The sequence below is a fragment of the Nestor notabilis genome, unplaced genomic scaffold (genome assembly GCF_000696875.1).
Source record: "Nestor notabilis isolate BGI_N333 unplaced genomic scaffold, ASM69687v1 scaffold2668, whole genome shotgun sequence".
In the NCBI taxonomy this organism is placed as follows: domain Eukaryota; kingdom Metazoa; phylum Chordata; class Aves; order Psittaciformes; family Psittacidae; genus Nestor; species Nestor notabilis.
The window spans coordinates 50,661-76,507 of NW_009938534.1; the positions used below are offsets into that span (position 1 = coordinate 50,661).

The window sequence follows — 25,847 nt, forward strand, 5'->3', positions numbered from 1 at the left end:
TTATAGTTAATGCCAGCTCTGTTAAAGAGGGTTTACATAGTCTTGATGGATATTGCTTCATTTTATTAGTCTGGTTTTTAGTTTAATCAATAGGAGCATCAAGATTGCTGTAATTTGATTAAAGAACATGGCCTAAACAAAAAAAGTTTTCTATTAAATTATACAGAAAAAGTGTTTCTTTTTGTGTGGTAGTAGCAAAATATACAATCAATTTTATCGAATTATTCTAAAATAATGAGGAAAGGCAATTATTCAAATTACATTTTATCTTTAAGCCCTTTGAAGCTCCCTCTGTCTTTCCTCCTTTTATCCAGCTCCATCTCCATTTTGTAGGCACCTCTACCATTACTGGTTGCTGTTGTAATGCTGTAATTCTTACTAGCCAAATGGTTTTGTGGATAATGGATGTCACTGCCGTTCTGTAGAATGGCCAGCAAGGGGTGATATTGTAGAGAACTTCATCAGAATTAAGTCCTATAGGAACAAATATCTCTAATATGACTCTGAAGCCTGGATTTAGAACAAGCAGTCCTTGCATATTTTAAAACCTCCTTTTTAAAGCCAAAGGTTGTTACCTGCTGCTCCATGGTGTGTCTAATGCCAGATGTTTTGGATGTTATTTTCTATATAACCTACAAACTTCTGGAAACATGACAAACAATCTATAAATGGTAATCTTCAGAATTCACATTACAAAATATGAAGATTAAATGTTTGCTTTTCAAATTAAATGTATGTTTGCTGTTGGTCTGATACTTCTCTCAGTCTTTTAGGGTTGAACAGATTTATTGGAGTTTTTCATGCCACATGCTGACATTGTACGCAGAATTATTTGAAGTTCCATAATATTAGCTAGAGGAACAGTATCTCATACAACAATGAAAAGTTATCATTAATTGTTTTGATTGTCAATCTTATTATTCTTAAGATCTAAATTCTGATCTTTCCCTGCATAAAAGTCTGTTTTCTGCTTTACCTTTTTAAACTTATTACAGTAAGTTCTGTTTTGTTTTGTTTTTTTTCAATACAAACAAACCTTCTTGCATCAGTTTGTCTTTTGAGGGGCCAAGCTCTGACTCTTTACAATTAAAAACAATTTGAATATTTATGGTGATAAATGATCAGAATATTTGTTTTTAATTTTAAAGGGGGGAGATTCTAAAAGAAAACACACACATTGTGTGTTTGATTTTTATGTATGCTGTATCAATTACTACTTTGCTTGTGGGTCTTCCCCAGCTTAGAGGAAGCAGAAAGCTGTGACAGTGCATGGGAATCTAGGCTGCTTCTACCTGCACTGAAGTTTTCTTGTTTGTTGGTAATGGCAGACTATAGTCAATGTGTTAACATATAAAGTCGACGTAATTTAAAAGTCAGGTTTTTCTCCATTAAGCAACCAAAATAATACAAACCCCTACCAACCTATAACCAGTATGAGCATCAAACCTTTCTTTGTCTTTATGTCTTCTATCTAAGTATTAAATCTAATAGTATAAAATTACGAAGACCATGTCAGAGGCTAAAATGAAAAGAGAATTCCAGACCTTCTTGTGCAGCTGATGCTGAGCAGGTGAATATGTCTGTCTGTGCAAAGTCTTGTGGAAATCACTGGGGATTTGGCTGAGGTAAAAGGGTTGGCGAACATTTGTCTAATTATAGAAAACAGGCACTGTTTTGGATGTTAAGTCCCTAATGGCTTTTTAATTTATTATTTTTTTTTCTTTTAGCATAGAGTGAGCATTGTAACAAATGTATGATGAATCCAGTTAGTCTGTGTGATTTGGAGGAATCTTTCCTTCTCTTCTCTCCCTTGTCTGTCTCCCCTCCAGGGACTGTTAGATGGTTTAATTTTTTTTCCCCTTCACTCTCTTGTTCACACTTTAACAAATTAATAGTTTACTTTCCTTCTGGTATATTTTTGTCATCGTGGAAAAGCTCTATGGGAGTTGCAGTTGCCAACCACAAGAGGGCAGGAAGGACTATTCAATTATTACCTAAAAATGCCGTTCAGTGTTTTCAAATTAGCTTCTGGTATATTAACAAAAAGGAGTATAATGGCCAAGTTATTGTTTGATTTACAGATAATTGGCATATTGCAGGGAGGAGACTTAATTTCACCCTTTTAAATTAAACAGGGAGATTTAAAAAGACATAAAATATTCATTAATGTTCAGTGATTATAAAGCAGTGGCATATATTTATTCTACCTTTATTACTGTTTCGATGGGGAAAATACTGCAAATATTTCAGAAATCGACTTGGCCATACTGACAAGTTGAAATGTTTAAGCAGTGTTAATGCAATCTACTCACACGTTATATCCTATGCAGAAAGATTCAAAATGACTGCATCAATTATTAAAAGAAATATTTAAAATTCTATAAATGTTCCACTGCTTGCCACAGTTGGGTGCAACTGTCTCTCCAGGGCTGGTTGTTTAATTTGTTGTTGTTATTATTAAAACTGTGAATTTTAAGGAATAAAAGGAAAATTTAAGGAATAGCTCAAAGAAGCCCCCCCCCCAACCACCACACCAAAAACCCCAACCCCACCATCCTTTCAAAGCTGACATAAATGTTTTGCACTAGATTAAATACAATATCCACAACTCTCAGCTGTGCTTTCCTAAACTACTATTGCTTCAGATCTGTGTTGTCTTTTTTAAGTGTTTAAAATGCATGTTTAATAGTAAATGATATTTGGATGAATTGTTATTCCAAAGAAATCTTAGCGTTTAAGGGGGAAGCAATGTGACAGAAAATGCTTTGAGAGAAGCCTGAAGCCGTAGTGCTCGTGTCTGCTTCCACAATTTCTTGTGTATTAATTCGATAGTTGGATATTTGATGGTAATTGAAAATGCAGCTTTTTTTGCCTTTTTTTTTCTTTAGCATGCTTGATCTGTATCTTCAATTGTTTATTTATTTAATTTTAGAGTTTAAAAAAATAAATATAAGTTCCATTCAGTTTTATTGTTGGGGGATTCTGAGCCTATAGGGAATCTTCAGAAATGAAATAAAAAATTAAACTGAGCTAAAATTCTGGACATAGGATTTTTAGGGTTTTTTTTGTGAGTTGGGCAGGGGAGTCGTTATCTGGGAAAGTTAAAGATAACATGTTGGTCTAAATTGCAAATTAATCTGTGTCACAGGTTTCTGACATCTGTCTGTTCTTGTAAAATTGCAGAATTAAATTAAATCTGGGCAGATACTGTTCTGGGAAATATCATGGTTACTTTTTTCCCATGATCTGCATTTTAAAGTGGAAATCAGCAGGTTTTGTGCTAGTTTGGAGGCTGTAAATTAATACATTTTCAATGTATTATATGTTTAAATAATAAATTCTAACAAATTGAACTTCTAATACTTACAAGACTAAAATGTATATTCTGCCTGAATAATTGCTCCCTATTCTGCTAATATAAATTGTAGAGGCTAGTAGTAATTGCAGTAAGAGAATTTTTAACATTTGATTTGAGAAGCTATGTGCTGAATTATTTCAAGGCATTGCCACTTTCAACATCATTTCTTTTCTGTCTATTCTTACTAACTTGTTCTCATTTAGAAACAAATGTTTCAACTAGTTTCATTTTTACAAGTTGTAGTTATAGTATTTGATAGAAATGAACAACAGCTCTTTTCAGAGGGGGTAATATTTAAATGTTTAATGAAAGCAAGTTTGTATTCTTATCCTGGAGCAGAAAAACTGATTTGTAATAAAACTTTGATTTTTGAGTCACAATAGTGTGGTCCACACTTTTGTTTTAGTCAGTGACATAAGGAAAAAAAATTAACAAAACTGGATAACTCTGTTAAAAACAAGGAGTTTGCATTTGTCTGTTTTATTTTTGGTATAGACTGTGAAGCCTTTTTGTGATTCCTGTGTGCAGGATTAAAGAAATGTACCCCGTGTACACAAGCTGTGGCTGCTAGAGTGGACGGGTTAAATATGCAGAAACCTCAGGCCTCTTGTAGATCAGTAATTTTGTGTTGTAACTGCTGGAGATTCCAGTTGAAAATATTAGGTAAAGCACGTACCGGGCACTATAATTCCTAGTAAAACATAAAATCTGTGCAAACAATGAGAGGAGATGGGTCCCTAAATAGTGGCTGCCTCTGCATAGCTGCATCTGCTCTTTATTCCGTTCCTTTAGCCAATAACCTAATCAGAGGGTAGCTGCTTAGCATCCCTGTCACCTGTGCTAGGTAATATATTTGTTCTTTGTTCCCTATAGACTTACTGGCTAAGGTGGAATATGAAAAGCAATGTATCCAATAGCACTCCAGGCAGGAGGAGGAACTATTTGTGCATACAACTGCTTGGGCTGAGATAAACTATAAATTCTGTGTTGACAGACCCTAATGACAGTCTGAAGTCCTTTGTGCTGGATTTCTAAAAACTTTTTTGGTAAATAGGTGAATGTGAAACAAGATACAAACCCACTATTTATACTCATGCAGGCAGAAGCCTTATTTAAAAAGCCTAAATAAATGTAATGTATAAATATAGGTAAGCAGATAATTACCTTTAGCATGCAGAAAAATAATTTAGCTGAAGGTCTTGTACCTTTTTCAGATCTGATTTTTGGTATCAGTACAAAATCTTTTCAAGCCAGTTGTTGTTGAGTGAGATCATCCGCAGTAAAGGTCAGACATTGGCATGGGGAAACAAAATGTATATATAAAGAATGTTCTTTATGTTGTAGCTAAGTAGCTGCAATACGATATGTTTGCCAGAAATGAGAATGGATATGTCCAAATGGAGTAAATACATTAACAGTTTCACAGTTGTGTTATATTTTGAGGGTTTTTTTAAATTTGATTTAAAATTGTTGAAAACTATTCTTATGCTAATAAAAACTGGTAACTAACACTTTTTGGTATTTTGATAGGAGCTGCACAAACATGCTACACTACTGTTCAATTATTCTCTTAGTACCAGAGAAGCTAGTAAATAGGTTGTTGCTGTACTGATTGTATTTGAGACATAAATTCTTTTTGTGAAATTTGAATATTTTGTTTGCTTTTTAAAGAACTCTGTAGTGTAAAAATTATATTAAATTTATTGTGAGTCATGACAACAGTATACATAATTTAAATGTCTATCACTGTAATAGCCTCAGTGTTCTACAGTGGTAAATGAGGACCAGATAGCAAGCTAGGTTTTGACTTTTTAAACAAGTAGAGAAAAATATCTATTTTTATAAAGCTAAATCAACTTCTTGACTCTTTTATTTTTATGCCTTTCTTTTAAAGAAAACCAGCACATTGCTAATCTAAAATGTATTTGCTGAAAGCAATCCTTGATAAACTTTTTGTAAATGGTCATGTGTTAGGATTTATATGAAAAGGAAGTTCCTTGGGAAATAAAGAGAAAACACCTTTTATGTACCTGTTCAAAAGTGATAGCTTTATTAGGCACTTGAAATATCTTAATATCTGACTGTAGAGATCTGTTTCGAGGAGATCCTACCGATAAAGGTATATAATTATTATTCTTATTCTTTTTATGCAACAGAAGCAGCAAGAAGAGATGAAGGAAGGGCACTCTTCTACTTCTCTATTAATTATGAAGCTTAATATATTCCTGACAGAATTTGTTTCATAACCTGTAATTTGGTTTTGGTGGGTTTGGACGTGCATATCATTAAAGAAACGATCTTCAGTTATCAAAAACTAGTAAACATGGACATTTTTATATGCAAGAAAAGGCAGAGAGTAAATAATTGCACTGGTGACCAATACTGTAATAATCCTGTTTTACAATATGCACTTGACAGGTTGTAATAGTGCTAATTGAAGAGACTAATTCACACTTGCTTCATTCTATTCAAAGGCAAAATCAGCAGCTTGTTTTGCTTTTGACCAGATGGTCCTGATGAACACCTACTGTGCACTTTAAGTGCTTTACTAGAATTACAAAGGCTGGGGGCTGCATCCGACTCAAAATGATTTGAGAAGAGAAAAAAACCTCACTGCTCAATGGATTTGGTGCAACTAAATTAATTCTAGTGGACCCATTACACATTGAGCCCCCTTTTCAAAGTGCTGAGCCTCCTCGTTTGTTCTGTAGCAATGAGAAAGTGAAAGGCAGATTACTGCAAACAGAAATAAAAAAAAAGTGCTGTGAAAAGGAGAAAAGAGGCCTTGAAGCCTTTTCATATCATTTGGGTTTTTCAAGTGCGTTATTTTTGGGGAGGGTGGATGTATGAAAAGCCAATTGGAGTTTTTTTTGTTTTAAAGTGCGCTATTTAAGTACTATGAATATAAAAGCAAGAGCAACAGTTGACTGAGTTTACTGTGGTAAAGCTTTGTGTCCAAGGATGAATCAAATTCATTATAGTCAATGCTTTGTATTTTCATATGAATGTAGGGTTAGTTTCACAAGACTGTGTCTGTTTAGGATAATTATAATTTAATATTTTCCTTTCATAAAGTTATCACTGTAGATATCTAAAATTCGCTGAAAGCAAGGTTTTCTCTTGAATAAATTTAGAGGCACCCAGAGAGTTTAAAACTCCAAAGGAAGCTGTTTGATTTCCAAGGGAAGGCGAGGCATGTTCCAATAGCGTCGAAGCACAGATTATTATAACTAATTAGAAGTCACACATCTGTTAGCTTTCGATTTGTCAGCGCTTGTAGTTTGCTGTGTATGTTTATATCTCCCTTCTTTGCTTTCGTTCTGTCTCTATTACACTCCATCCATAAGTGTAGTTGGATTTGAGAGAAACTCTCAAAGGATAAGGAGCAATTTAGTTGAATTTGAAAGTAATGAGGAGTCATTGTTATAATTTTGGTTATAGGTTTGGCTCCGTAAATGCTCAGTCATGTGAGTTGTCCTTATTTTAGAAGTAATCATGTTGAATTGAATGGCTTTGCACATGTAATTTAAGGATGCTAAGGATTTTGGGGATCAAGACCTAATTTAAACCCCTGAATTTTTTAAAAACTGCAATTAAAACCATTGCTTGCTATTCTGATTTTGAATATCTGCTATGTTTTACTTTCAGGGTGGAGAGTTTTTATGCAAGGCTTCTACCATAATGCTAGCTATTAAAAAGGTGTTAGCATGAAATGACAAGAAAACCTAAGCAGCTTTATGAACATATTAAACAGCTATGTCCTTAGTTCCTGTGCTATTTAAAGTGGAAAGCAGTACTCTGTAACTAAATAACACAGCACTGCTATCTGTATAATTGTAAATGAAAAATTAAAGTTAGCATTTTTTTGCAATTAAAAAAATTAATTTACAGCTTGTAAATTGAAGTGTATGAGAGGATGGTTTAACCTTTCTATCCTGTGTTAACTATACTATGATCGCTTCTATTATTGCATGATATACACTTATATTAAAAAAAACAACAATCGTTGAATTGCTGATTTGTTTTCAAACAATGAAATTTGTATTTGTGCAAATTATAGTAGGCACAGTGTTCTCTCATGTTTTCTCATCAAACAACCCAATTATACTTATAAATAGTGAGGTGCTAATGAACTGTTGTTCTGGAAAAGTTGTTTGCTTTTTTTTTTTAACTTGAGTAAGAAAGGAAACACTTCACAATTTTAGAGTGCTTGCTTGGTGAGAAAATACTTGAAAATATTGTACTTATGTAAATCATGTTGGTGCTATCACTTTTAAATACACAACAGAAGCTAATCTAAAAACCCCATCAGTTCATATGGAGCACAACTAGATTCTTGACATTGTAAATTGCTCACTTAATTGGGAACTGATGATTTTTGCTTTTATTTATTAAGTTATAGACTTTTTTTCACTCTGAATTTATATTTCAGTTTAAAGTTTATTAGTGCATTCATTTAATAGAAAAAGAATTTTTTGGATGGTTGAGGTGATGAGGATATTTAACATAGTAGTTGTGGAGATATGACACTGAAATGGTCAACAGTATCTTAGCAGCAGTGTAATGATAGTGCTGCACTACATGGCTTTGTAATTGCTGTGCAAAGAAAACACTCAGTTGCAGTTTCAAATGTGAATTAATAATGTTTGTCTCTGTCTGGTACTTAACATCTCAGTGAAGCAGTGAGCTGTCTCTTCAGTAAACCTGTTTGTTTCTTACGATTTTTCAGTTATGTTCCTATATATGTGTAAAAGCATGAATTTGAAAAGTTATTCTTTTGTTTTTGTATGAAGAATCAGGGGCATAAATTGAAGAGCCTTGCACTCATTTAAAGGATAAAATGGCCTCATAATCACCCTCAAGAAATCCCTGTTACTGTTTTTAAAAAGGGTTATAGAAGCTCTCAGCAAACATTTGCAGTAAGTGGCAAAATTTATGCCCTGCTTTGTGATAGTTGCGTGACCAGACAGTGGGGTATAGGATTGTTTTAAGGTTTTTACAGCTGCAGGCAAAAAGCATCTGTTCCTAGAAAAGCCTTCATTGTTTAATTTTGACACTGACTTTTCCATGCTGCTTGTACCAGTCTCTGGATTAGGTGCCACTAATATAAAATTTAAGTTGCTCCCAAATGCAGCTGTCACTCTACATGGCCTTGTAGCTTAGACAGAGTAGATGTAATGAAAACAAGCGGTTTTGTACAAGGTCATTTTCAGCAGAAAATATTGTATCTTGTGAGTAGCTGGACTATTCGCTTTTGTGTTGGTTTACTAATTCTTCTGGTGACCACTAACATATGACTGCCTCAGGAACAATGGAAGAAGGACTTTTTTAAACTGCACTGCTTTTTTTGCATACACTTTGTATTATATTTATTTCGATTGGGCAGTTACTGTGGTATTTAGTTACATACACTCCATCTATGTGTGTTTGTATCTCTGTATCTCTCCAGTGAAATGGCATGATTTACAAAACTCGGAGAAATGTGACTTTTTTGACAAGCTTCCATTTCTTTCCTTCAAAGTTTCCAGTGAATTAAAAATGAAAGCGCACTTCATTTTATGTATCCCAGAGTTGTGTTAATTTCTACCCAGCTGGTCTAAAATGATTGATACAAAGCCAAATTTGTGACTGCCTGCATTACAAAGTCTGTAATTTGCTAATGAATTATGATAATAATCTTTCATCATACATGAAAGATTTAGACAAACAATTTACTAACTATATAGTTTGATCACAATTTTTGGGTTTGTACCAAGCCTCGAATCTACTTTATTTTTCCCTGCCTAGATTAGCAGACCAAAGTGAATTTATTCTTACCTTGTTTTGAAAGCAATAATGTTGGTAGGTATGTGGGGATGGTGGTGGACAGCAGAAATGATATAAGCTTGTAGTGTAAAACTCCAGTTTTAATGTATATACAAATCCAACCACCCATTTTCCAACTAGAGAAGCATCACAGTAGGCATGGCACAAAAAGTTGTTTGAGACTGCATCTATTGTAGGGACATAGAAGCAAATGAATACAGGGTAGGGATGTTTTTCAAGTTAAGCCTCCTCTGGGTATGGCAGAGGCAAACTATTTAAAATATAGCTAAACAAAGGCACAGGAGCAAACTAAGCTTAAAAAGAAAAGAGATTTGCCAGATCCTCCGGAAGAGGGGCAGCTGCCACACAATCCTGTCAAGCTGAGTGAAGTCTGTGGCTTACCTGCATATTGTTATCAGCAAACAGTTGATCTTGAACACTCTAAATGCTGCTTGAGGACAATGTTCACGGCAGGACATGAGCACAGTGTAAGCAGGTGTCTTTCCGTACAAAATCTGCTCCTTTTTTTGTCATCTCAGGGAGCAGATCATCCACCTTCGGTCCAAAGGTTACTTCCCAGGTCTGCGAAACTCGCTTCTGTGTTGAATATTATACTTTTCCAATAGTGAGCAACACAGGAAGAATGAGAGGAGCTTTCTGTTCAGTGCCCTCTGGCTTTTCTTCTGCTTTGCAAATAGCCTTGATCATTTTTCTGCTCCTCTTGAGCTCAGTTTAGTGAGACTGTAGTGGCAGGACAAGGGGTAGTGGCTTCAAACGTAAACAGGGGAAGTTTAGATTAGATATAAGGAAGAAATTCTTTACTGTGAGGGTGATGAGGCACTGGAATAGGTTGCCCAAGGAAGTTGTGAATGCTCCAACCCTGGCAGTGTGCAAGGCCAGGTTGGACAGAGTGTTGGGAGACATGGTTTAGTGTGTGGTGTCCCTGCTCATGGCAGGGGGTTTGGAACTAGATGATCTTAAGGTCCTTTCCAACCCTAACTATTCTATGATTGTATGATTTAATTAAACATGGTTTTGATGACCACCCTAGAAAAACAATCAATGAAACTAAAAAGCCCCACAAGACCTAACACATATATCCGGTGCTGCCATATTGCTGTTTGGATGAAACTGTTGACTTCAGTGGCTTCTGGCTTTATCTACTTCTCTTCAGACAATGAATTACCTGAAAAAGCTGATTTCTCACTCCAAAACTACACATGACTGCCTGAAACACAATCACACTGAGAGTCTTGGGGCCACTATTAAGTGAATGAAGTATGGTTTAAATGGTAAAAAGGTAGAAAAACTAGAGAAACTGGGAGTAAAGGCAAGAAAGTAGGACAACCAGCAGTATTGAGAAAATGCCATCCAGAGCAAGGACTGGTAATGTGGCCTTGTGAAAGATAAGGAAAGGAGCATTGGGGTAGGTGCTCACTGGAAAGTCTGAAGTCTTAACTCTCACCACTCTTCCTCCTCTGCAGGAAGGTGCTTTTATCTAGTAGCTGTTACCGGGTATATCTAATATCTAGTAGCTCTCTTGGAAATTAGTGATGTTACTGTCATTTGAAGGTGTAGAATGGTATGTCAAGACCTTCACAATATTGGAAACAGATAAACAAAAAAAGAAAAAAAGAGGAGTACAAAAACCAAGGAGGTCTTATTATTTTTCTACAATTAGTCTGTAAGGGAGAGCCTCTTCCTACAAATCTGTACTTGTAAAAGGGAGGTAAGTCTGACTGCCTGGTATCAGTGCAATAGCTGTACATACCTTACTTCAACCCCAGGAAAGGGAAATGGAGAAAGGAAGAATGGATTTTAAGATTTTACATGATTTCAGTCATTTCATACCACAGCATCAGGGCAAAATGCAGCACCCCAGATGTCTCTGCAGTTTCTTCCAGGAGAAACAGGAAGTCAAAGGTTTTATACGGTTCTCAAACGTATCCTGCTCATTTCTGATGACAGGCTACTACTTGCTGAACTCAGCAACCCTAAAGCAGGTACTCTTCCTTCAGAAACATTGGGAGCTATGTTTGTGTCCCATTATTAGTTTCTCTGTAATCATAAGCTGAATTTCAGTTCAACATCTCCCATCTGTGTCTTGCATAAACACCTGTTTGCACTTAGCCATGAAAAGTTCCTCTTGGAAAGACAAGAAGGACTTATTCCTGAATAATTCAAAAGTGGGGAGTCTAAAAAGTGCTTACATTAATCTGGGGACTGTTTCATATGTTGGCAACTTCATCTATAAAAGTCTTTCACCCACTGTGTTTAAAAGGTCTTGGCTCTGTTTTATTCTGTGCATTGACATGAGGCTGGCGGAGAGAAGACTAGACTGCTGCTTAGAACTATGACCATAGGGCAGTCTAGACCAGGACTGAGACAAGCAAGAAGCTCTGATTTGTTCTCAGAAAGCAGCAAGAGAACAGTGGAAGGTAATACTTTTTTGTAAGATGAAACAGTAAAGTTAAACTTCTCTCTGTGATACAGAAGGTAAACTGTCAAGTCAGGCATGTCCATGTTAAGATTTCAAGGTTGGGACTTACAAGGCCAATGGAAAATATGGAAGGTCTCGAGCATTTTGTGAGGTCTGGGCAGGATGAAAGTTTCTTTCTGGATGAACTAAGAGACTGAGGTGAAACTTGAATGGCCATAGAGATATTTTTACTTTCCTCCTTAAAGCTTCCCAGCAGAACACTAAGTTGTAGTTCACAGGTATGTTTACGTTAGCGTGCAGGGCAGTGCAGTAGGAGGTCTGTGTAGAAAACCAGTTGGTGGTGAAGATCTAACACCTATGCTATTTATGTTTCTGGTGTTTTACTAGTGACTGTTCCTAGTCTGGTTCTGTGGATTGAATGTTTCTTAATAGTTGAAATTTAAAAATTGTTCATCTTCTGGTTTAGTTTGATCCTAATGGTATTTGGTTTACATGTTCTGAGACTGCTCCGTCATGCAAGCTGAAGTACACATGGGAGGCTTAAAATCAGGAATGTGAGTTTGAAGTGAAACACTAACGCAACTTCATCCTACAAGGACTGTATCTGCATCAATCCTGTGATGCAAAACAGTATTTTCAAATGTTACACCATTGGAAAACCTTCTCATTGTAGCAGAAACACTGTCATTTCTTAAAAATTCTGTAAAAGAGGTGGTCAAATTCTTCTTCAATGGAAACAAGTAAGTAAAAGATTAAGTGAGATGTGCACCTCCTGTGTGTTTTGAACTCACTGCAGAGTAGCCATGCAGAGAATCAACATGAGCAGCAAGACAAGCCTTTTAAATAACTCAAAGGGTAGATTTTTCCTTTAGAGGAGTGCATTAGTATTGTGCTTCATTCCATTTTTTTCTCAAGATCAGTTTGAAGTGAGGAACAATAAAACTCAGTGGTTAAATGTTTCTTAACAATAAAACTCAGTGGTTAAATGTTTCTTCTTAAACATAAATGCAAACTGTTTGAAGTAAAAGATAATTTTAGCATGCAGCATCTGTTCTCTCAAGACGGTGGTATCAGAAGAGAACTTCAAATCCAATTTCAGTTCTCATTTTGTGTCTTTTGCCTTGTGTTGGTTTATAGGTCAGAGTGAAGATCATTCAGTTTTGACTTACAAAATCTGATGATCACCCACTTGTATTTCCTCCTGTAGGTCATGTTGCTTGTTCAGTAAACCATGTCTCTTTCTCTTCTTTCTCTTCTTCTTGAGAATTTGTTTTCTTCTGTTTCTTTTCTTTTGTTAGTCCACATGCACGTTTCCTTTTTCACTGCTTTCTTATTCTGGCTTTTTATCTTCTGATTTACTGACTCTTGCAGTTTATAGTGAAAAACTCGTAAGAATTTCTTCATTGCTGCTTGTTTTAAAAAAATCAATATGGCTTATCTGGCTTAACTTCTAAATACTGTTTTCTCCTTATACTGCAGAAAAACATACTGTAAATCAGAAACTTTTAAATTATTATGCTCTTTATTCTTATTTTCTGCAATGTGGAGTGCTGAGTATGTTGAATTACACTTGGAAACTGATCTTGTGTGGAGGGAATTACTGAGTACAATGTTTCCACATCAGCTTTTCACTGATCATTATACGAGTATCAAATGGGAATTTTTTCTATCGACTGAACTCTTATCCTTGGTGTTAATGTTCATAGTTCAATAAAATTACACTTAGAATTTAGAAGTATGTTTCCATTTTTTGGGCCTTTTTGTTGGTACATATTCTATACAATGAATTTGCATAACTATGAGTGTTCTTGTGGTTCAGAGGAGGAGCTGTTAAACAATTGTTTTATTAACATCTTCTCAGGGAAAAAACAGACAGAATAGCTGAACATGTAAATGAGCAGCTCGTGATGCTGTAACTTGTCAAATAACCATTGATGTAGTATAGCTGAGCAAACTGTTTCAGTGTGTGCATATACAGTAGGTATTTCTCTCCAAATTAATATTTGCATTTGAAATATGTGTGTAGTGCAAATACATGAGAAGTATATAACAATTAATAATATTTTGTGTTTGATGTTTACATATTATGTGCTCTGCATTTTAATTCTTAACATTATCAGCTGCTTTAATCATCTTGAATTAGTGTTCCCAATGTATTGTTTCAAAGGGATTTATTACTTAATTATTAAGGTTTGATAGGCATTTATATGCTTGAAACAGGTTGGGTTTGGTCAGTAGTTAGGTGGCATTTTTTGAGGTTGTCATTTTGTTCTTCAAAATCTCAGACCATTTTAAAACTGTTATGCCACCTTTCTGAACGTTTAAGTTGTGATGAGAGAAACTTCCAGAATAGGACATCACTTTAATAATGTTTTACATCTTAGAACTGTGCATCTTGGAACTTTTATATCTTAGAACTCTGTGCCAAAGCACTACATAGTTTTAAAATAAAGATGTACTTCTAATCTGCTTTAGTTAAACCAATATGAACTGTTGTGTGAACGTTCTTATTTTAAAGGCAGCTTGTTCTACTTTGACGTAAATAGAGGAGGAAGTCGATGAAGTTAAAGCAAAGTAAGGCTTGTCCTTGGTTGAGGTAGCCTGCGTTAGTTAATACATGACAAATAAATACTAGGAAACAAAAAACTTTGGTTTCTCTCAAGAATCCTGTCTTCACTGTGCAAGCAAATAGAAACTATATGCTATACTAAAACCAGACGTACCAGTTGTAAAGTAGTAAAATAACTCCATATATTGTAATGCCAAATGTGGAACATGAAATAAATGTCATAAGCATGCCCTTCTGTCAGTGCTCCTATTATCTTAGTGTAATGAGCTTAAAGTTTTTCCTCTGAAGTGGCACATGTTCAAGTGTATAAATAAGGACTTTGATTTGAAGTCTCTCTCAATGCTGATGTAACAAAAAGTTACTATCTATATAATAATACAGAGTAAAAGAAAAAAAAGTGGTTCTTCAAGCTATTTAAGATCCACTCCTAAATTTCTTTCTGTGATGATTTTCTTGTTCAGCCAAAAGGCTTCCCTTGACTTTGATTGGTTTCATAGACAAAAATATGCTTCTCAGACTTTTCTTTAAAGCTCTTTTTCAATTCCTTGCATTCTTTTGTTCTCCCGTGTGTAAATCATGGCTAACTTTAATGCAGTTGGAATAAGGAAAAAAAGGTTAGATTTGTGCTCTCTTCTTTCACTGCTTGGCAATTCAACTGTAGTGTTACATTTGAAATTAATATCTATCATAAATAAACACTTGTTTACACTTCTAATTTCTGTAAGCCTATTATCCATGTTCCACCACTGTTGACATTATGACTTGTTTGACAGTTGTTTTTAGTTCTTTTTTCAGTTTAGGGATATCTGTCACTGTTGTAGAATAAATCGGAAAATACTGTACTGTTCACAAGGAGTTGTGTTGCAGCAGCTCTTCTGTGATCTTACACAATGGAGTTAGGGATGTGGAGCAGTATTTATGCAAAACAAGATTAGCTGTCTTCCAAAAATGCACCTTAAGATAGCTTCTTTTTCTGGTTATTTTATAAAAAAAAAAAAAGATCTTGTAGCACCATAAATGTACCAATTCTGCTTTCCTGTCTGCTTGCACTAATAGGATGTAGCTCCCTCAAAACTGTTGGTGTTCGCTGGGAGTTGTGTCCTGCTGCCCTCCTTGTAGAGGTGTCCCCAGCGCTTGAGGGTGGGAGAGGGAGGAGAAGAGGATGAGCTGTTCTCAGCAGCCGTTTGCCCTTAGACTTCCGTTTTGGATCCTAGCAGGGAGTCAGTGCCATTTTATAGCTGTATTTAACTCCCTGTCATCCTGCTCCCCTCTTCCTCCCCATGTGCTGCTTTGAAGGCAGCCCCTGGGGTCAGCAGCAGCCTGGCTTCTGCAGGAGCTGAGCCACCACATGGAAAGGGAGCCTGAGAAGCAGTGCAGAAGCAGGAGCTAGGCAGACCTGTCAATGGCTTTTTTTCCCCCCCTGAGTGTTAATTGTGGTCACAAAAGTTAAGTGTTTCTGTAAAATTAACATCTTGGTATTATGTATTTATTTTCCACCATGTAGCTTCAATGTCAAGTTTACCCAGCAGACAAGTCAAAACAAGAATATTATATTCTAACTGCTGCTACAGCAAGTCTCAGCCTGGGATCCCAGAAAATCACAGTGTTCGTTCTGGTTAGCAGCTAATAGGAAACAATAAAGATTTAGGGTTCAGAATTTAATTGGCACTGATGTTGATGCAGGAAGAACAACCGCACACAGTTTATTCTTGTGAAGCTTTATTGATTCTTTTTTAAAAGGAAAGCTCTGATGAAAGTAAAAAGAGGCGTTTAATTTGCAAGTATTTCTACACAGTTTTTATTCTGAAATGTGCTTTTCTATCTTTCTCTATCCCTACACAGTAAACAGGCCTTAAGATCTTCTGATGCAGAGACAGATACTGAAAAACAGAAGCGTAAGGTGGTAATTTCTGGTGTTCAGCGTGTTTATTTGCATGATGCTGGAGCTTTTGTAGAGGTTAAGTTTACACCTTTCCCAAAGCTAATGTCTGATGTGCATTTCTAAGTTTGTTTTAAGATAATGTGACATTAGCATATCCTCAAAATCTCCATCACAGATTCTAATATTTTAGTGACCTATTTCCAAGGATCAGGTCTGGAATATTGTTCTTGAAGAAGTGTTGATGTGAACAGAAGTCTTGCCATTTTTTTGGACATTACCTGTATACCAAAGTCTAGATATAGGTTCTTCTTTTTTGTTACTTACATAAATGACCTTTTGTATTTCAGTGAATAACTGAGGATATTTCTTCAAGTATAGACTGATTCCATGCATTCAGATTCTGCAGCAAGGTCAAAAATATGTAGCAGAATGAACTGCAGATGATTTTGAACTTCCTTCTTTCATAGTTTGCTTCACTGTAAACTATGATAGAGTCCTCAGGGTATCATCATTGGCAAAGCCTCCATAGATGGACCTGTATTCTGTAGCTGGTTTCTCAATCTCTGCTTTCAAAGCAGTTTTGAAGATTTTGGAAGGGAGTTACCTCTCTCTCCTCCAGTCTGATCTGTCCATTTTCTCCATAGCTTTGGTGGCAGATTGCACGCATTTCTTCTGGTCTGAAATTACAATTTCAAATGCCTGTCTGTGGGACACCATTACCAGCAGCTCTTGGGTTTTTTTGTTGACTTTCTGCCATCTCAGCAACCTTTTTTCTTGCTGTTTTTCAGGACTTTGTTTTCATAAGGTGTCAGCAGGCAAGCCTTTTCTGAGTCTTCTAATCCATTGGGCTTTAATAATGGCGTCTTATTTCAAGGGAAGAGGATTTTACAGAAACTATTTCAAATATCTAAAATGAACACAAGATGAAAATACTTATCTTTAAAATAGGGTGCCTGAATGCCTTTATTTTCACATTCATGTGGAGAGTTTTGATGTTATTGAATTGTTTCACTGCTTGAGGAGGTTGGTCTGGGCCTGATTCCTGTCTGTATGTTGCAGCTCATTTCATGCCCAAGAACTATCTTTGACTCTGAGTATGTCAGGACCACTATTCATGCATGTTTTACTTAGAAACACAAAGCTACAACATACATTTACCCAATCTATTGTCAGCAGTCACGCCATCCATGTGATGGGATGACTGCTACATGGCTTTCTGTCCTTTTTCTGTTGAATGGTGGTAAGTGACAGCTCACTCACCCAGGCAGGATCAGCAGCTCTTTATAGAATGTTTTTCAGCTGTTGATAGTGTGCTGAAGCCTCAGTACTCCAGTGTCACGGTGATAATCACGTTAACAAGAATGTTGAGAGACTTGACTTCTCTCTTAGAAAGCATTTGGTCTTTCAGAAAGGCCCATTCTCTTCTGGTCCATCTGTTTGAGTGCCCAAAGATCATGTGCCCAATTGATTTGGAACATTTCTGACAAATGAGACCTGGGAGAATATCCTCAAAACTTTATAGGTTGTGCTTACTCAAGGCTGATCTCTTACTTCCAGAAACAACAAAAGTGCTACTAAATGTATTGCAGAACTTACATCTTTTTAGCCTGTCTGTAATATACATTCTTGATCTATTGCATGTGCCTCTAATTACTTTTCTTCTAAGTGTTCTTACACAGATCATGAAAGAGGTGATTATGATTTCACTGTCCTGTTTGAAACAATTTTAGATCCAGGGCGTATTCTTTCTGCAGGTGAATGACCAGAAACATCTCCCAAATTCTTCAAATTTTTGGGTTGTTCTTGCTGGACTGTTACAGATTTGTCTTCCCCATTTCAGGTCGATAACCTCATGATGTATGTGGATTCTTTCAGGGTTAGAGGGTTGCTTGTCTCCAGTAATGGATGTTCATCCTAATAGGTACAAGTAGTCCAGCAGACTGAACAAGATATAGCTGAATGACTTGGGTTTTGGTAGAAGTCTAGATCCTTGTCTGTTGTGGAAACTTACTCCTAAGAGATATTGGACTATTTCCTGGACCTTAGAGTGCAGAGCTCTCAAGTATCCCTTAGCTACCCAATAAGTCTCTGTCGTCTTGGCCTGTTACCCATTAGTAGAAGCAAAGAAGTTTACTGCTCAAAGCAGGTAATCTCTGTTGTTATTAAATAACTGTCCTGTCTGGGCAGAGGTTTCCTTTGCCATTGTTGCAGTGAGAAAAAACATCTTGAAGTATGTGAAAATAAAGACTTGGTGTAACTCTCTTGTTCTCATAACAGAATAATAAAAAAGACTGCGCAGGAGCAATTCATTACTCTTTTCCTTTCAAGCACATAAAAGAAAAACAGCTGAAAATATTTCTTTGGGAGATACTGAAATACCTCATTAGATCTTTCTTTTTATTGGCTATTGAGGTGATAATTCTGTAACAGGAATGAAAGTGAGGATAAATTTTGCTTTGATTTATAGAAATGTGTTAATTTGAGCTGAATAGATCTTTTCTGATCTGAAGATTTGTTATCTGTGAGTATTGTTTTGTAATACATAGTTTCGAGTTTTATTTTAGAGGAAAAGTAGTTCTGGTAGGGACTTTGTTAATTCTGTGCAGCACTGAAGGTATTTTTGGGGAAATGGATGGCTGAGGTTTTAATAACCTGCGGTCTAAGTAATCTTTTTCATTAAAAGGAATAGTGTTCACTGCTTATTTAATAGTTAGAGTTTCATGTCGAGCTAAGACTGAAAAACACAGAGGAAATAAGATGCGTGTTTAATTAAGTTAACCTTTCTTCAAATCTTTTTGTTTCAGTAAGATGACAAGTTTGCACAGTATAATAGTGAAAATGGTCAGAATAGCTTCATATTAGCTCTTTTTCTAAAGTGGTCATTGAATTTTCTGTTGTTCTGCAGCATATGAATGGTAAGCTTTGTAAATACTGGAATCTACAGAAGAGGTAACTGCCTGTAGTGTTTTGGTCAAACACTAATGAAATTGCTCTTAGTTATATATTCAAGAAATACTGACCCTTGCCTTCATGGAACAGCTTTGTGATTTCAGCAGCGTGTGGTTTTTGGGTTACTCAAGCTAGACAATTCTCTAAGGTGGCCACTGTTGAAGATACAGTGAATAAGTTCTTGTTGCATCAGTAGAGTCTCAATTGTTCACTCTTCTTAGTTAAACAAGATCATGTAGTTTTCTTTTAAAATTTTGGAATTTTAAAGGGAAAAGTGATTTTGTTATTGTGGACTACTTGTGCTCTTAATTTAACTGGTCCAATTCTGGAAGCCAGTCCAGGTCAGGAGGAACATCTGAGGTTGCAGAACCTTAAGGATGTATATTTTGGTGTATCACACAGGTCCTGCAAGGTTTGTAGGTAATATTCCCAATCAAAACATGTTTCCTAATAGCAGTTTCATTTGAATAACCTGGAAATTAACAGGGAGTAGGAATGAGTGGACTTTCCCCCATTTTGGAAAACTTAAAGCTGAGAACTTTTCTCGTAAGATTTCACCCTTAAGAAGAATGCTGTTGTCTAGACAGGTTCTGTGAGTTTTTTGGTCAATTTTTCTGTCATAAATGCAGTTCAAGCATGTGAAGCAGCTTTTGGCAGGAGGCTGCCAGTGTGCCTTTGATAAAAAGCTTAGGTTCAGCAAACCGGGACTTTTTTTCTCCATAAAAGGTTTGCTTCTTGTGAAGAAAACTTCGTCACTTGGAGAGGCTTCTGGATCGTTTTTATCACCAAGTTGTTTCATGTACCAGTTTTGTAGAGTTCACATTTATTGGTTTTGCTTATTCTCTGGTAATGCTTTCCCTTCATCTTCCTGTGTCTGCACCTGCGTAGAACTCAGTCTTCAGGTTTTCCATGGTCACTCTCAGCTTAGTGTGTTGATTTTTGACTGTTCATAATATTTTTCCATTATCTGATAACTTGTAATAGAGAACAGGAGTTGGAAATATCCCTTTATAGCCTGCACATAGAAAAATGTGATTTTAACAATTTAAAACTTACTAGGTTGCTTTCCCCATTATCTATTTATACTCTACAAATACATGCAACTCTTTTACACCTAATACCAGTTCAAGTGCTGACTTGTTTGGGGAAAGACTTAAAGAGGTAGACGCATGGGAGAATGCAGATTGGGGTTCTTCGTCAGGTTGCAGCTCTTTTAGTCTATTTTTTTTGAGGAAATGTGTTTAAAAATATTTAAACATGATAAAAATAGTGTTATTCCTGAAACCAAAACAAAATTGTATGGCTGCTTTTGGTAAAGATAAAAATCTGTATTTGGATTGCACCTTAGCCTGATTAATTTTAACTCGACAGAATTTCATCTCTGTTTCACTCACAGTCTTACTGTCTTTAACTTCTTAAAATCCTGATGAAGATCAATTTTCACCTTATCATGGAAGAGGAAGACAGGGGTATAGTTGACGAATACGTACAGATGTTAATGATAATTATTCTTGTCCCTCATTCAGCAAACTCTAAATATATTTTCACCTGTACTGCCACTACTGTTAAAGTGCAAACTGTGTCAACAGAAAGAAATTAAAAAGAGAGGTCTTTGTGCTTTTTACATGGTTTTAGTTCCTATGTTTAAAAACCAAAAGCAAATCTAATATCTGTTTTTTGTCATCTTCTTGTTTTCTTGTTGTTTTTTTTTTATGTGTTAGAAACTTATTTCATATTGACTTTGAAGGCAAATAAAGATCCAGCTCTTAGAAGATTTGATGATAAACTTCTGAAAGCTTTAAAACTGTTTCCAGTGAAATTATGTTTTGAACTCAAGTGCAGGGAAGCAGGCTTTAAAATAATCTACTTTATAACTTTCATTTTATATCATATAGAAGGAAATACATAATTTTTGTACATTTTAAATATCCATCTAAAAGAAGGATTTTTCTCTATCTTATTAAGTAAATGAGGGAGTTTTTTTGGTGGAAGATTCCATAGTTAAAGATGTAAACCAGCAATTTCTTGCTTCTATAGCACAACATAGTTCAGAGCTGAGATTAGAGAAACCCTGTAGAGTGGCTAATACTCGAGGGCATCCCCAGCTAGAAAAGTATGTGAATTTAGGCATGGGAGGAAGGAAGGATCTGCTTTAAATTTAGTGTAGGGTCACTGAGTCTTAATGATAGATTAAACAAGGGAGGTGGAATAATGAATAGGGGTATGCAATGTGTAGCACTAATACCAGAAGTCCATGGTTTTCACTGGTTATTTAATGTCTTTTCCCATATGTTTCTGAATAGAGCAGGTTATGGCAGGGATGAGCTAAGGAATAGCTTTGTTAGTGAATTGTTAAATAGATTGAATTCTCTTTAAAAAAATGTATATGTATATAGGAGAGCTGCTTGTTAATACTATAATCAGGCATCTTATATGTATATACCTTAAATGTAGCAATATTAGTAATTATATTTGTAATTGATGTGTGCATGTTGACACTGTGCAGATTGTGGGCATAGTTTTCTTTTCCATTGTGAAACCAACAGCCATTCCTTGGTTAAAGCAGAAATGAATTTCAGATTCTTTCTGAATATTGTTGATGTAATGAAAAACCCCAAAAGAAGTGGTGATTTGGTAGACATGAAAATGAAATGGAGGAAATACCAAGAAATGTTTTTGTTAGTAGAAGGTTGATTAACACCTCAGTAAACCTTGTTTTATAATTTATTTTAACTTGTATTCAAAATACCATTAATATCTATTCAAACTCAACTGCATAAGATAATGTGTTAAATGCATACAGTGACTGAAAAGGACATAACAGTTTACTTCAGTGTTGAGTTCATACTGAGTTCTTATATGGAAGAATCTGCCAACTACCTGATGCCAACAAGCTAGGTGAATGAACCAAGTCAACAGTTGAGTTATTGATGGGTTTCTGGGTAACACATGTTCTCTTCTGCTTGTGAAGATACTAGGAAGTCTTTAGAGAAAATGCACTTTGCATGTAATTTTTCCTTTGGATTACAAATGTGACTGTATGCTATGGTAGAAGGTGCGATGCAAGTTGCACTACTAGCTTTGTCTTCTTGTAGCAACAGTACAGTATCAGTAAAATTAATATAGCACACAAGACCTTTCAGATTTGTGGCTCATCTTCCTTTAGGTGCATCTTTTTGGCTGGCACAGGGAACAAAAAGGGCTGCAGAGAGAGCCTACCTATCGCTCTTCACTAAGCAAGCAGGCTTACTGTGAGCTCTAAGTGTAAAGTGGTGTGAAGAGAGAAGTAAAATATTGAAGTTAGAAGTACTGGAGGATTTATCTACATGAAAGTCCTGCACAACTGTGGTACTTTGTGTCACCAAATTCATAGATTGAACTACTTATTCAGAAAATGCCTAAATTTGCAAATATTTTCTTATTATTGACCAGTTACAAGAACTTGAATAGATTTTGTGTTGTCACTAGTAGCAATGCTCTGTCACAACAGTGGGTTTTTTTGGATTAGAGACAAGTAAAAAACAAATGATAAAATACTGATTTTGTAATGTTCCACACAAAATTAGTAGGTTAAAATAAGGATTGTCTCTGAAGCATGTGCTTTTCCATTTTTTTAAGATTGAAACTGAATCTGGTTTTATTCTGAAATGTTTGGTGGAAGAAGGACTGTTAGTCAATGAAATTCATTGAGGAAAGTATGTCTTGGTATCATAATCTGAGATTTGGGGAGGGATTTAGCATCTTTGTGGACCAAAGTGAAAAGAAATTTAGAAAAGGAAAAATTGTTCAGGGTTTGTTTGGGTTTTTTTTTTAATTATTTTGTTCCCTTAATTTTTGTTTGGTTCCATTTTTTTCCCCGGTATGGGTACGGATGGTGCCATTTACTATCATTAAATGCAGCAAGAATTGGACATCTAACTTCTATTCATCTTATTACTTCCTAAAATGACCATTTATTTTACCATTCATTGATATAGCTGATTACTTCTGAAACCCGTGAAAATACACAAGTAGGGAAGTGATGAAAGACCAGTATATGCTTTTGTCATGCTTAGGCTGTTACAAACCGGTTTCGTTTGAAATGAAGATGAGGGTGTTTGTCTTCAAATAAATATGTCTAAATTTTTCTTTTGTTCAGATCATGACAGCCATGAAAATGTAACAGATCTACTTTCCACTGCAAGAATCACATCAACTCTCTCTTTTACTCTAAGTGATATTTCAAGCCCTAGAAGTAATCCTTAAGGTCCTTAAGACTGGGAGGGAACCTAACTATATCCAAAATACTCACTATGCTATAACTCCTTAAGACAACTAGTTCCTTAAAAAGGGAACAACACAGCCAATACAAGGTACAGGAAAATATGATACAGACTTTTGGTGAGGAGTTCATGTACTGATTCCTGACAAAGGAAGTAGAAGAGACTGAAAGAGGGGAACTGCAAAATTACATTTGTTTGTGCAGTGATCTGAATATATGCACACATGATACGGACAAGCGTGGCTCAAGCCTGTGTACCTGGCATACAGATTTTTTCTTACTTCCCAACCATATTTCGTATTTTACCAGTAGTGACAGTAGCTTCTGGTAAATCTGAGAGATGTTTGGAGGCACGATGTGTGTTTAGTAGTTTACGCTGTGTTTTCATACCAATTTTAAATAGCTTGGATCAAAGTTACTGCTCTCAGTCATGTCCTTCATGATCAGTAAGAGTCAAGGTATATTTTTCCCCAAGTTACTGATTTAATCACTGAGATTAATTTATTAGGATTATCTAGTAAGTCTGCTAAGTAGCAATCCATATGAAATTACTTCTTCTTGACTCCTGATGATCTCTCTCATCTGGTTAACCCAGATACAAACTGTTACCCTGGTGCAGTGTTCTGTTGCATTTCATAGACCAGCTGTTTTAACTAGTGGTTTTCATATGGCTTTTTTTAGCTCCAAAGATCATAGAACTGGTCTTAACAGTTACACTTTTCTAATTTGCAGTGTTTTCTTATCAGTCTTTCATGGCTTCTTCCCAGAGATACCCTTATTCAGCTTGTATATTCTTTATTGTATCTGTCTAGCTTCAGCTCTGTTATAGCCTCGTACACTGCTGCAGCAGAGTCCAAAATAGTCCTCTGGACTTCACATAATTTTCCTACCGTGCTTCGTGAAGCACTCTGAAATCTTCTGGAAGATGGTAACTAAAAGTAACATTTCTATAGGAAAACTAAAGTCTTATTTTTCCTGGCAGATGCAGGACCTTGCATGAGTATTGGTCTCCACGGTTTGTCCCGCTATTTTTAAAGGGGTCTTAAAGTGTTGATTTTTAATGGAAATAAAATACCTGATGTTTGGCAATATATCAGCATTTTAGAAAATAAAAGCAGCTGGAATTGGGATGGTAGCATTAACAATCTGGTTTGGTAATTTTCCTGATTTTTACAGCAAATAAATACCCTTCCTTGGGGGTACAACATTAGAAATTGTATTTACCCTTTATATTGCAATTGAGTGCTTTGTCAAAAGAGTATTTCTGTCTTGATAGTGATCTGGTAACAGATGTCTCAGCAACAGTTGCCTGTTGTCTTTTGTAATGTGCATAAAGGTCAGTTAAAAGTTTCCACAGAGTAGTGCTTTTTCATTTAGGTTAGTAATAAGTATATTGTCTCAGATGACCATTCCTACTGAATGGAAAAACAAACTAGCACTTAAAAATGTATCTTTTCTGTGTCAGGGCACTATATGTAGAACAAACAAACAAAAAACTTCAAGTAGTATCATCAGTTTTATTTTGTTAGTAGGAGTCTTTAAGGCATTTTCAAGTAAATTCGTAAAATTGTTTTGGCAGTAAGTCTTTGTTGTTTGATCTCTTTTAACCCTAATCACATCTTCCTTTCAATCTCTAATGTCACAGCTAGCTCACACTCTAATTCCTTTATACCCTATTTCAACCTCATGCTTGTGTGCTGCTAAAATTATTTTTTTTCTCCCCCCCCCCTTTTTTTTCCCTTTTTTTTTTCTAATACTCGTGTCTCTTGCTTCAATTTCTTCAGAATGTGTTTTCCCTTCTTCTTCTATAGGAATTTGTTTCTTCTTTTAACCTTCTATTAAAAAATTCAAAGGTTCATGCGGTTTTAAGTTCAGAGGGGATTATCACAATTAGGTCTCCTAGGCACTACAGGCAATGAATAATAATAATTACATAGGCTGAACCTTTGCACAGTGCAGGCCATATAGCAGCAATTGGTAACTTCTGCATCAAGTTCAGAAGATCGGAACTTGAATTTAGCAAGAACACTCCTCTAGAATGATGGTTAATGTTAGGTATTTAAGGATGGAGATTGGCAAAGAGGTTTCTTTATTCCACAGAATTAAATGTGCATGTATGGTGGCGGAAAACTGAGGCACTCAGAAGTAAAACAACATTTCAAAGATAATGAAACAGTTCTATGTAGTATTTAAATATAGCGAATACTATAGTATAGTAAATATACTTAACATCTACCACTTGCTGCAGCCCAGGTAAAGGCCAGCTCCAAAGCAGTGGCAAAAAGTGCTATGTGGTAACTTGAGGAGAGCTCAGATTAATTCTCAGACCTCAAATCTTTGCTGGGCAGAAGGCTGAGGTTAGGAAAAAGTCTTGCTAAATCTTTGAGGGAACATCTCATGTACTTGGAACATCCATCTTTTCAGATTATTTTGTAGGTATAGATACATGGTATGAGGCACATGTCAAAAGATTCAGTAAAGTTTAGTTGAAGCTTTGCTTTTATTTTCTGTTATAAAATTTGCAGGTTTTAACCAGAAAAATATACTAGCATTACCTAGTGAACCATTTTTTATTGTAGGTTG

At 35.7% G+C, this 25,847-nt stretch overlaps 1 protein-coding gene across 1 annotated transcript in view; it reads left to right on the forward strand.

The window, feature by feature from the left end:
• Positions 1–25,847, forward strand: part of FAF1 (Fas (TNFRSF6) associated factor 1) — a 164,078-nt gene that overhangs the window by 50,504 nt on the left and 87,727 nt on the right. The window lies entirely within an intron of this gene.